This window comes from Acomys minous (genome assembly GCF_964271855.1).
Source record: "Acomys minous genome assembly, chromosome: 10".
Classification (NCBI taxonomy): Eukaryota; Metazoa; Chordata; class Mammalia; order Rodentia; family Muridae; genus Acomys; species Acomys minous.
The window spans coordinates 21036501-21049195 of record NC_140491.1 but is presented as its reverse complement, the minus strand read 5'-3'; the positions used below and the strand labels follow the sequence as shown (position 1 = coordinate 21049195).

General features: G+C 40.1%; 1 protein-coding gene across 7 annotated transcripts in view; it reads right to left on the bottom strand.

Moving 5' to 3' along the window:
• Positions 1-12695, bottom strand: part of KCNIP4 (potassium voltage-gated channel interacting protein 4) — a 1038736-nt gene that overhangs the window by 79178 nt on the left and 946863 nt on the right. The gene's annotated exons all lie outside the window — the stretch shown is intronic.

Genomic DNA, 12695 nt, shown 5'->3' with positions numbered 1-12695 from the left:
AACAGCAGGCTAAGAGATCATGGTCACTAACGCCCAGACACTATCTAGCTCCAGGTTTGTTTGTTTACTTTTTACTAGCAATAGGTTCTAAGCAAATAATTTTTTTGGATGAGTATGTGCCTCATTCCATGGCTACAACTGAACATAACAGGCAAAGAAATAAGAGTGCACATATCTCTAATTTTATGTTTTTTTTCTTCCCCTCAACACCCCTTGTCTCTTTTTATTTTGCTTTGTCCTATTCCGTTTTGTTTGGCTTTGGTTTACCTAATTTTATTTTAATAAAATTTCTTAGATGTCTGTTTCTTTTCTTATGAGAGCTAGAAAGGGTGTGGATTCAGATAGGAGGGGAGGTAAGGAGAATCTCAGAGGAATTGGGGGTGGGGGTGGAGAAAACATAACCAGGATATATTGTACAAAAATTCTATCATCAAAAAAAAGAACAATAAATTAGAAAAAAAGAATAAATGTTTATTGGCTCATGATTCTGAAAGATGGGTATCCTTTCTGAGCAAGGTCCTTCTTCCTGAAGTGGATAATGTATGTTCCCAATGCTATGAAAGGCATCCACATGGAAAGAACATCTTGGCTCAGACTTCTTCTATTCTTTTTATTTTATTTTATTAATTTATTCATATTACATCTCAATGGTTATCCCCTCCCTTGTATCCTCCCATTCCTCCCTCCCTCCCATTTTCTCCTTACTCCCCTCCCCTATGACTGTGACTGAGGGGGACTTCCTCCCCCTTTATATGCTCATAGGGTATGAAGTCTCTTCTTGGTGACCTGTTATCCTTCCTCTGAGTGCCCCATTCAGCAGACGTGGTCAAATATGAGGCAGCAGAGTATGTGTGAAAGTCATACACCACTGTCCACTCTACTGTGGACAATGTCCTGTCCATTGGCTAGATCTGGGTAGGGGTTTGAAGTTTACGGCCTGTATTGTCCTTGGCTGGTGCCATAGTTTGAGCGGGACCCCTGGGCCCAAATCTGCCTATCACGACGTTCTTCTTGTAGGTTTCTAGGACCCTCTGGATCCTTCAACTTTACCATTCTTCTATTCTTGTAAGGCTACTTTCCTTTGATTATGACTGCAACCCAAGAGATTCCCAAGGCCATATGTCCAAACATCATAATTGATTTAATATTGCACTCTATTAGTAATGGATAAAGGGAGAGTATTTTCGCAAATGTTTTAGTGAGGCCATTCAAGTGATAGAAAGGTATAATAGTATTGGGTTTGTCTCCTAATCGCAATAAAATTTAATTGGTGTTAAGTAGAAACAAACAGGATCCTTTTTTCTCCTTCATGTTTACTAGGGAGAACTGTCCAGAGAGAGACAAGACCAGAACCAGAAATACCAGAGCAGTGTAACAACTAAGCATATGGGAGGCAGGGGAGTGGAAACAAAACAAAAGGCAAGGAGAGAATGGAACCCTGAATTACTGACCTTGCTTGTAATTAACCAGATTTGGGAGGAGTCTAGGAGTCTAGAAAGGGGACCTTGTTTCAGAGTTATTATAGACTCTATAATATAGCATACACAATGTAGTGGAATATTTATTGAAGTCAGATAGGGATTGGAGGCAAAGATGATTAGCAAAATGTAATAAAATAAAACCTTTTAAAAAGGCAGGCACTACATGAATGAACCTAGTCCACACAGATGAAGCATAGCAAGTGTCCTAAGGCAACTTCTATTTTCAGTTTTAGAGGTAGATGGGGAGGAGTCAGGAGTTATATGGGGAAAGATTAGTACTACAACACAACACAACACAACACAACACACACACACAAGCATACACATGCATGCACATGCACACTCATATGTATATAGCAGTATTAAGAATCAAACTCAGGGTGTTGCACATGCTGGGCCAGTATTTAATAAGCAGACTACGTCTTCAACCCTACATATTCTTTCAGGTATACAAATCCATCCATGTATACAAATTATCCTCAAAGAAGTGTGGAACAGTGGTGAAACAGAACAGCAATATGGTCATCTTGCCATTCCCAAAGAAATTTCCAAGTAGGGGAGAGAACTTGGGGAGGTGGAGTGTCAACTCATGACACCACCTGGCAGGCCAGACTCAACGTGTCCAAGAGCAGGTCTTTGACCAATATAAGCAGGCTAGTTGTTTAAACATCAGATGAAATGTTTGTGGTTAACTGCTGATGGTCAAGAAAAATAGTTAATGTATAGGGCACATGTATTACTAACATTTTTGTCAAAAGAATTCCCCTCCCACATACATGGGGGGTGCTTGGAGGGTGGATTTGTATACGAAAGAATATGTAGGATTGAAGATGTCTCTTGTTAGTTGAATACTGGTCCAGCATGTGCAATACCCTGATTTGATCCTTAATAATGTTATATAGATGTGCATGTGTGGTGTGTAAACATGTATACATTTACAAAAATAAAAAGCACAAGCTAACTGGTTAGAAGGGACTGCCACAGTCAAGGTGTGATGATAAATGTATGTTGGGAAGACAGGTAATTTTATTTATATCCCTCCACATGTCCCCACAGACTTAATATGACATTTTATGAGTTTAAAATAAGAAAAATGTAAACCAGGAAGAATATAAATACTGTAGACTATCCAGAACACTAACTCTTGCCCAAGCAAGCAGATTTCAAGATGAGATTACACCGTCTTCATAGTGAATTTAGAACAATGTGAAGGAGCAACGGAAGTGTTGTAAACACCACTCGAAATTGGAGACATTAGTAACATGAATTTCCATTCATCATCTCAGGCACCTGGACACTGATCTCCTGAACTGAGATGCAGCAGTGTTCTGAAAGAGAGTGTGAAAAACCTCCTGTAGTACGAAGCAATGTATAGAAGCCTAGACATGCAAGAGCCTGACTGTGACTGCTGAAGAGTTGGGATCAGGAAAGCATCTGTGCTGTGCTGATATTTGGACATCAGAAAGGGGTCAGATGTATAGACTATCCTCTTTCTAGAAATTCTCTTTCTTTGAAAGTCTTGGCAGAAAATTCTGCTGTGGAGTCAGATATACCATTTTAACTGTGCTCTTATACTTAGCTATTAAAATACATGAGGAGCACTGTGCTTAATTTTTATCTGAGTTTTTCAAGACGTGGACAGAACCAGTAATACCCACCTCCTTTGATTATTGGAAGAGAACATTGTAATCAGTGTTCTGGCAGGAAGACAGAAGCCACCTGGTGAAATGAGTTTTGGAAGGTCGCCCAGTTAGCCTGTTAAGGCTTTTCCCAAGAACTGAGGAGCCATGGCAAAGACCAATTGCCCTCCTCACTCAGCAGTGTGTTTCTCTAGCCTCACTGTTGTGTCTTTCTCTTCACGCTTCTGCTAACTTCCCCTTCTCTCCTCCCTGCCATAAGTGGGACTCAGTGCTATTCATGCAAACACACTTTGTCAAAAACATAGAGCCCTGTAATTTCACCTTCATCTATTTTAAAAGTCAGTGCAGGAGTCATCAAGTTCTTAGTGTAGGGCTGAGCTACAAAAAGAAGTCTCAGGTCCCATTGGTGCTTTTGGTCACAGCATCAAACAGAACTTTTGTAGTGATCAAGAAAAAAACAAAACTCACAGCTGTCTTTGATGACCTCCCTAAGGAGACATCTGAATTACAGATGAAAAATGGTGAGCCTCAGGACTGCATTTGATGTGACTCCAGACCAAATTCAGGACTGGGCTCAATAGGTACTGCTGCTCCTGCTCACTCACAAATCCCATTGTGATGACATGCCCACTGCTCACCCCAATGAGACAGATCTTTTTGAGTGTCCTCATGCTGAGTGCAGAAGTACATGAAAGTGATGGCATGGTATGTTATATACTAGGATTTTGCTACATTATATATGATTGCGCATTCAGGGTCATATGTCTTTCTTTTCTGGGCCCCAAAGAGTGATCTGACATGGTAGAAATGAATCTATGAAGGGAACATTTGGCATGGGCATACAGAAGATGCTAGATGCTAAATGTTCTTACATGAGAAACAGCAAGGGACAGCTTTCAAGCTATGACCATGAGAGGTTTAATTCGGCCAGCAACCACAGAGCTTGGAAGTATTCCCATGATGCTGAAAGAAATGCAAACCAAACAATGCGGTCCTGTGGCCCTGCAAGATTCTTATCGGGAGCTCTGCCAAGTAGCTGCTGGATTCCTGAGGTTCAAAACTGGCAGGATGAATGATGTGTTTCTAAACCACTAAGTAAGTTGTGATTGTTATGTATCAATTAAAATAGAATGCAAATATATTCCATTTTTAGTTAAATAAGGATATCAGCACAATGATTTTTAAGCAAAAAGTATGAAATAATATTAAAGGGTTGTCTTCAAATGCATTTGAATCTCCTGGATACTTTGATCTGTCAGATTTTAAAGCAGCCAGAGATCCAAGAGAAGAGGGAACCAAGTGACTAAAACAGAGGCTGAAACTATGTTCAGAACTCATCATGTACTTTTAAAAAGATGAAACCCAGTGTTTAAAAAATGGCATCAGGACATCATCAGGAAAATGGGTGGATCTAGAAAACATCATCCTGAGAGAGGTAACCCAGATCCCCCAAAACAAGCATGGTATATACTCACTTATAAGAGAACATTACCTTGTAAAGTCAATGACAATCATGCTACAATCCACAGACCCAGAAAAGCTAAGTAACAAGGAGTGCTCTAAGGGGGTGGAGGAGGATGCATGGATCTCCCTGGGAAGGGGAAATACAGTAGACTTGATGGATGGACAGGAGTTAGGTGAAGATGGGAAAGGGAGAGATCGGGCAGAGGGAGAAGGGAAGGGATGGAGGGAGCGAGTACTGGGAGAAATGGCAAGAAGTGGAGGGTATTTGGGGTGGTAATGTGGAAACTTAGTCTAGTAGAAACTTTTAGAATTCTATGAGAGTGACTCTAGTGAGGACTCCTAATAATGGAGGATTCAGAGCCTGAACTAGCTGGCCATTTTCTGTAACCATGCAAGGCTTGCAGAGGTAGAATTGGGACACCAACTCAGCCACAAAACCTGTGACATACAACATATCCTGTCTGCAAGGTGTGCTGGGGAAATGCAGGCACAGAATCTGTGGGAGTGGTCGACTCATGACTGGTTTAATTTGAGGCCCACACCACGAGAGGGAGCTCATGCCTGACACTGTCTGAATGACCAGGAACTGGAGGCTGGTTAACCCAGAGATCTCTGAGACAAAAAAAAAAAAAAAAAACAAAAACAAAAACAAAAACCAATAAAATGATTTTGAGTGATGTCCTCATATACTCATAGATCCATGCCTAGCCCAGTTGTTATCAGAGAGGATTCTGCTGGCAGCTGGTGGGAGCAGTACAGAGACCCACAGCCAACCATTAATCATAGAGAGAGCCCAAATTGATGATGTTCATTTGGTCCCTTCCATTGGAGCTGGAGGAACCCCAAGGAAGTTGGAGAGGAAGGGTTGTAGGACCTCGAGGGTCAAGAATACCAGGAAAACATGGCCCCCAGAATCAATTAAAGAGTTCTCATGGGGACTCACAGAGAATGAGGTGGCAATCACTGAGCCTTCATAGGCCAGTGATAGGTCCTCTGCATGTATTCTAACGTTGTTAGTTTGATTTTTTTTGTGGGACCCCTAACAATGAGAGTAGCATTGTTTCTGATTCTTTTGTCTTCTCTTGAGACCCTTTCCCCCCTAATGGTTGTCTAACTGAGCCTCAATATGAGAGTTTGTGCCTAGTATTATCTGATCTTCTTCTACCTTGTTTGATGGATATTATTATCCATTGATAAATTATGAATTAATGAAAGTAAGTATCAAGAAGATAGGAGCATATTGAAAACTGGATCTACGCCATCTTAAAATCAAATGGCTTTTGGTATAGTAAATATGAAATGTTTTTTTAATGTAGGAATTTGGACATTTAAAACACACAAAAAGTTTCTTAGCATAACCTAACCCAAGAATGAACAGTATCAAAATCAGCAAAACCTGGTACTTTCTTCAATCCATCTAGACACTAAACACACAGACAGACAGACAGACAGACAGACACACACACACACACACACACACACACACACACACACACACATCATGGGATTCCAGTGTAACTACTGGAATCCTTGATATTAGACATTTTGGGAGTTATCACAATTAGGTAAAAAATGCTTTTATATGATAGAAGAACCTTTTAGACACTTATATTTCATTCCATGGTTCTCAGTTCTGCCTGCACATCATAATTACAGAGAAATGTGTAAACCCTGATGTTCAAGCTGCCCCCACACCTTCCAGAGCAATTCCATCAAAATTGCCAAGCACAATACCCAACAATTTGTAAGTTTTAAGGTTCCCCAGATGATTACTGTATGCAGTATAATTTGAGGTTGCTGATCAGTAGATAATATTTTGTATGTTTCTGCTGTATCCATCCTCATGAATATTTATGAATTGAATACCCAAAAGACTTCTTGGGAGTTATAGAGACCAGGCCTGAGCACCCCACAGCCCACACTGATAGTGCATACAACAGCTGACTATGTATGAATGCACTATATATTTAAATTTTCCTTTTAATTTTATGATTAGTTCTAAAATAAATTTAATGTTGTAATCATTGTCCCAGTTTATAAAGACAAAGGCATACAGTCACTGAGGAGGAAGGAGCTAACAAAATAACTAAACTACAGCCCTGAATATGAATGACCCCCAAGCCTGTAATGTCTAGATTACAGCAGTGACACCCAAAATGTGCTCCCCAAAGCAGCAGTAGCAACACCTGTGAAGTTATAAGAAATGAAAATATATGTTCCACCCACCCCTAGAACTACTAAGTCATACTCTTTCAGGCTGGGGCTTGGCAGGTGGTTTCATGACACAGTAATGTCAGTAAAAAGCTCTCTCATGCTCTTTCCATCTCGGTCAGAGGATCACCTTTTAGGAATCAGCATGTGGCAAGAGACACAAGAATATGTGGGAGATACAGCTAGTCAGTCAGAGAGAAAAGACAAGAAACCCACCCTCTACCCGCCCTTTCTCCAGTTCTCCGTTTGTATTCACAATGCATACTGACAATGAGAAGGAATGCTCATGGGCACTGCACATGGGAAAATATGTTTTCATGGTAAACTTGATTTTAGGGGGTGACGACCAAGTTGAGCCACTTTCCGACAAGTGTGACTGTTTTGGATGTGGATGAACGGCTTATCTTTTCCATCAAAATTTGGAGAGTCTTAAAAGTTTCATTAAAATGTGTCTTCCCACTGTGTTCAGGGAAATGAATTTTTGAGCTTGAGGGCTTAAGATAATTAATATTCAGGAAGCAAAGGCTTGCTTTCTATGATGGAAACTGGTTTTGAGTGCTGCCATCCAATAACAGTGAGCCTTTCTGACCGTCTTCCATGTCTCCGTGATATGATTCAGGGCACAGCTGTTGCAGTTGTACATTTCACCAGAGTTACACAAAAATCTAAAGGTTACTGTTGTTTGATTTTCTGTTACTACATTTTGAGCAAACTGATGTTCTTTCTCTGAAAGCGGTGTCTGAAATGTGTGTTAAGTACACTCAGATCTGATGAAAGCTTATTTCACGTTACATCAGATGTGAAAGACAAGACAAGGAAGAGAGTAGAGAAAATTATAGAATAAGAAAGGAACTAGAAAATATTATCCTGAGGGAGGTAACCCAGACCCAGAAAAACACGCAGGGTATATATTCACTTATGAGCAGATATTAACCACATAATACAGGACAACTACACTATAGTACACAGACCTAAAGAAGCTAAATAACAAGGAGGGCCCTAGGGAGAATTCTTAATTCTCATTTAGATGGGCAAATAGAAGAGACACCAGAGCAGTTGAAGAGAAGACACAGGATGGAAGCCTACGATAGATGTCCTCTAAAAGACTCCAGCCAGCAGGGGACCAAAGCTGATGCTGAGCCACACAGCCAAACTATGGGGTGGAACACAGGGAGTCTAATGGAAAAGTTGTGGAATAGAAGAACCTAGAGGGGAGCATCACAAGGAGACAAATGGAGCCAACAAACCCAGGCAGGGTTGGGGTGGGAGAGACATGTTGCAGAGATTGGTGCACCAACCAAGGACCATGCATGGTGAGGACCTAGACCCTCTGCTCAGACGTAGTAGATAACACAGTCTCTTTGTGGGTCCCAGAATATGGGGAGTAGGGGCTCCCTCCAACATGGATTCTGGTGCCCACTCATTGATTACTTCTCCTGGTGGGGCAGCCTTGCCAGGCCACAGAGGAAGAGGACACAGGCAGTCCAGATGAGACTTGATAGGCTGAGGTCAGATGATAATAGAGAGGGGTTCCTCATTTCTGAAGAGTAGGGGAAGCAGAGAGGAGGGATGAGGAAGGAAGGGTGGGACTGGGAAGCAGTGAGGAATGGGGCTGCAATCAGGATATACAGTTAACAAATTAAAGAAAAGAGAGAGAACTGGAAGAAAAGAGAGGGAAAAAATAGTATTTTGTCACTTAGGACAAAATTACTTTTGGATGTATAAAACTGTGAAAACATAAATGTACTTTAATTTTTAAAAACGCATTAAAAGTTATTTTCTCAAAAAAAAAGGAAGGCTGAGGAAAAAAAAGCATTGAATGAGGGAAAAAGATAAAATAAAAATTAAGGGAGAGAAATAAATAAAGAAACGGAAATGGGGATAAGGGTATGATGCTGGGAAAGGAGCAGAGTTAAGGTAGAGTGGAGAAAAGAGTGCATGGAAGAGAGAAAATAAATAAATGCATAAAAGGCAGGCAATTTATTGTGAAGTGCCACTTGTGAAAGGCATGCAGCAGAGCTGCTGGCTGCAAAGGTTAATGATGGCAGTAATCTTGATTCCAATTTACAACAAATGGGATGAAAGGCATTGAGACCTCATATGGAGAGACCTGCAGTGGTGACAAGAGAATGAAAACATAGCAGCAGCCAAGGCACCCAGGGATGCTAGTGATTAGATTAAGGCATCCTTTCTACACAACCATTTTAGATATAATGTCCCATCCGCTATATTTAAAAGGTCTATTGTGAGATCTCTGAGGAAGGATTATGTTGAATCATTTCTATAATTTAGAAGTGAGCATACCTAAAGTTTTATTCTATGATTAACCTTCTCTCATATTGACTTCTGGGTAATGCTTGACGTGTCTTACACCCTTTTCATCTGTATGTTGCCATTAGTGTTTTCTACTGTCATTGAAGTCACTTTTCCCAGAGGCACGGATAGAGGAAGGCATAACTAGGAAATCTCTTACTTGCTTATCAAAATGCTCATTGATATGTGGTACTTTGGTTTGGATATAAAGTGTCCCCTGAGACTCATGTGTTGAGTGCTTGAACCCAGCTATCTACTGAAAGGTGATTGGGTTATGAACATGCTAAATTAATCCATTGATGTAATCATGTTAGGAGACACTACTTGGTGGAAGTAGACCACTGGTGAAGGGAAGGCGTGTGTATTTGTCCCTAGCACTGCCTACTTCTCACAGTTTCCTACCTGACATGAAGTGAGCAGCTCGGACCATGAACAATTGGACCCAGAGACCATAGGATAAAATATCAGATACTGTGTGCCCGCAAATCCCTTTCTTTTGGGAGCAAGGCTTATACCAGGCTTTCACCAAGGCTCTGATGTATGAAGAAGGAACACTGTTCCTTCTCTAAACCAGGAACAGGATTGGCAGAGCCAGTAAGAGCCTGGGGCCAAGGATCTTGTGCGGGACCTTCCCTGAGGTCCTGACTTATGGAAAAAGAACACAGTTCCTCCTATAAAGAAGGAATATGTTTGACAGAGCCATTAGTGACCTGGGGAAAAGGAGCTTCTTGGGGGAGCTCCATCCTTGGATGCTGAAACCACCTTTTCATACCCTAGAGAGCTATGGTTATGAGTCCAAAAGCTGATGCATACATTGTCTCTGAGGCCTTTGAAATATTTTGTGTTCTCCTTGTGTAAAATTGGTTCACTTCCTGTCGACTTTGTGCCACTGTATGATTGTTTTCTGCTGATTCAGTCTCCTGCCCCACCACACACTGTATATACAATACTGTACTTCTTAATAAACTTGTTTGACGCAAGACATAGGTTACTCAAGAACTCCTGGACCCACCTGTTCTATCCCTTTTATCTCTAGTCTTCTAGGCTCTCCTCCCCAGGACTTTGTTACTAAAGTAACCTGCTGGTCCAGGTCACCTTCCTCTTTTAAATCACTCTTCTCAGATATATTGACACAGTTTTATAAAATCTAAACAGACACACAAGTGTTCGTTTGTGTATCTTGGTAAAATATATCTCAATATTCATTTTAATTAGTCTTCTATGAGTGTGACAAGCACCTACCTTCTTGTTCTGCCCTAGCCAATCACAAGGGCCTGAGTGATAACTGATGGCCAAAATTCTGAAGCATAAGGAAGCTTTTCTGAAGAAGTACTTAGAAGGCCAACCCATTAACACAGATGATGGGGTGGTGTGTGTAATATTCATGAATAAACAATATTAGATGACTATAATGAATCCAATAGAATTGCAAATGCTTAGTAACTCTTCCTTGTTTATACCAAGGAAGATGTAAACATTTTACCTAGCCTTCACAAGGCTATACAGAGGTAGCAGTTAACGCAGTTGACTCTGAGGATCATAGCTGTCATAGGTATGCTATGAGGAAATATCATCACCAAAAGCCACTAGAAGAAGAAATGATTTATTTGGCTTCATTCTTGAATAAGTCAGGACAGCAACTGAAGAAGAGCAGGAACCAGAAGGCAGAGACTGATACAGAAGCCATGGAGGAGTGCTACTTATTAATTTGCTCTTTATGCACTGATCAGCATGATTTTTTATAGGACCTAAGAATGACTGCCAGCTCAAGGGTGGCCCTATCCATAATGAGTCAATTCCCCAATCACTAATTAAAAAATACCCAACAGCCTGATATTATGTAAACACTTTTTCTCAATTGATGCCTCCTCCTATCATATGACTAAAGCTTGTGTGGAGTTGACATAGAACTAGACAGAAGAAAACCCTTCTATAGAACTTGAAATTAGAACTGTCAAGGGTAGGCTTGGGAAATGTTTAAGGCAACTTACTTTGAATATTCAAGAATACCTGTCCCTACTAGTGTAGGCATAGCTTGTATATTAGCAGAATGGAATACAGAATAGGACCCAGAGCTCAAACCACACAGCCACAGACACTAATTGTTTTTACAAAGGAACCAAAAATTATATTGAGTAAGAAAGAGCTTCTTGGGTGGTGTGGTGGCACATGCCTTTAATCCCAGCACTCGGGGATGCAGATGTATGTGGATCACTGTGAGTTCCAGGTCAGCTTGGTCTACAAAGTGAGTCTAGGATAAAAAAGGCTACACAGGGAAACTCTGTCTTGAAAAATATAAGCAAAATTAAACAAAACAAAAGAAAACAAAGAAAAAGCTTTATAAAAAATGCTGCTGCTAAAACTAGATAACAAAAACCCTACTATGCAACCAACTGGAGGTTTTTTGAGTCATTAGCCTGTGGACTTACAAAGATGTCCAGCTATCACTAGTGCTCTTGGTTACCCTCCAGAACTTGATATCAAACACTATTGTTAATGACACCACATACTTGAGTCACAGAACATAGGAAAATCAAGTCGATACTCACTCACCTGGATGATTCATCCCTGTACGTCAACCCATAGATACTTGAATACCCATGTTGACTCATATACCATTCATAATACTCAGGGAATAGAAGCAGCTGTCCACCAACAAGTGAATGAATAAGGGGAATGTATGTGTACACAATACAATTTTACAGACATAAAAATTTGAGATAACATTCACAGAAAAATAGTTGGAATTGAAAATTGTTACCTAAAGGAAAGTATCCCAAGTCCCCAGACAGCTATTTTATGCTTTTTTCTTGTATGTAAATGCTATATCTGTAGCTATATCCATGTTTATATCTACCATTCTATCTATCTGTCTATCTATCTATCTATCTATCTATCTATCTATCTATCTATCTATTGTGTATGTGTGTAAATTTAAAAACAATTGAAAGAATAAAAAAGAATATGTGTAGCTACCTCTTTTGGTTTAAGTGTGTATAAGATCACAATATATGTTGGGCTGAAGTGCAATTTGATGCACAAACAATGATTTAAAGGAACCTATTTTCTAATGGACTTACAATAATAAGCTTTTATACTTGGCTTAGCTTAGGCCATGAACTCTTTGAAGACAAAGCATGCTTTTTCTGGCTTTAGCTTGATCCTTTCAGGTGCCCATGTTATCACTTCCCTTGATGATAATAAATCTGGAAAGGAGGTCATATGTACATATGTGACAATCCATGGGTCCCTGAGGTTTGGTTGACTGAAAGTCTTATCTTCTACAAATAATAAAACACAGTAATTTTCCCAGTACCAGAAATGGAGTCAATCAATATAATCCAATCTATAAGTCAAGCACTGGATATTATCCCTTTAACTCTGAGTTAATTATTTGTCAATATGAGTACAGAGCCTAGCACTGACAAAAAATATCCAAGAAAAACTGATAAGCCAATTTTTTAAAAGATTTTTTCCCCAAAATTTGAGTTCAAAACACTAGAGAAGAATGAGGTCTTCCAAACTACTAGCCTTTGTTCATAGACGTATTTTCAGGCTGCCCCAAACAGGAATTACAAGTAGCAGA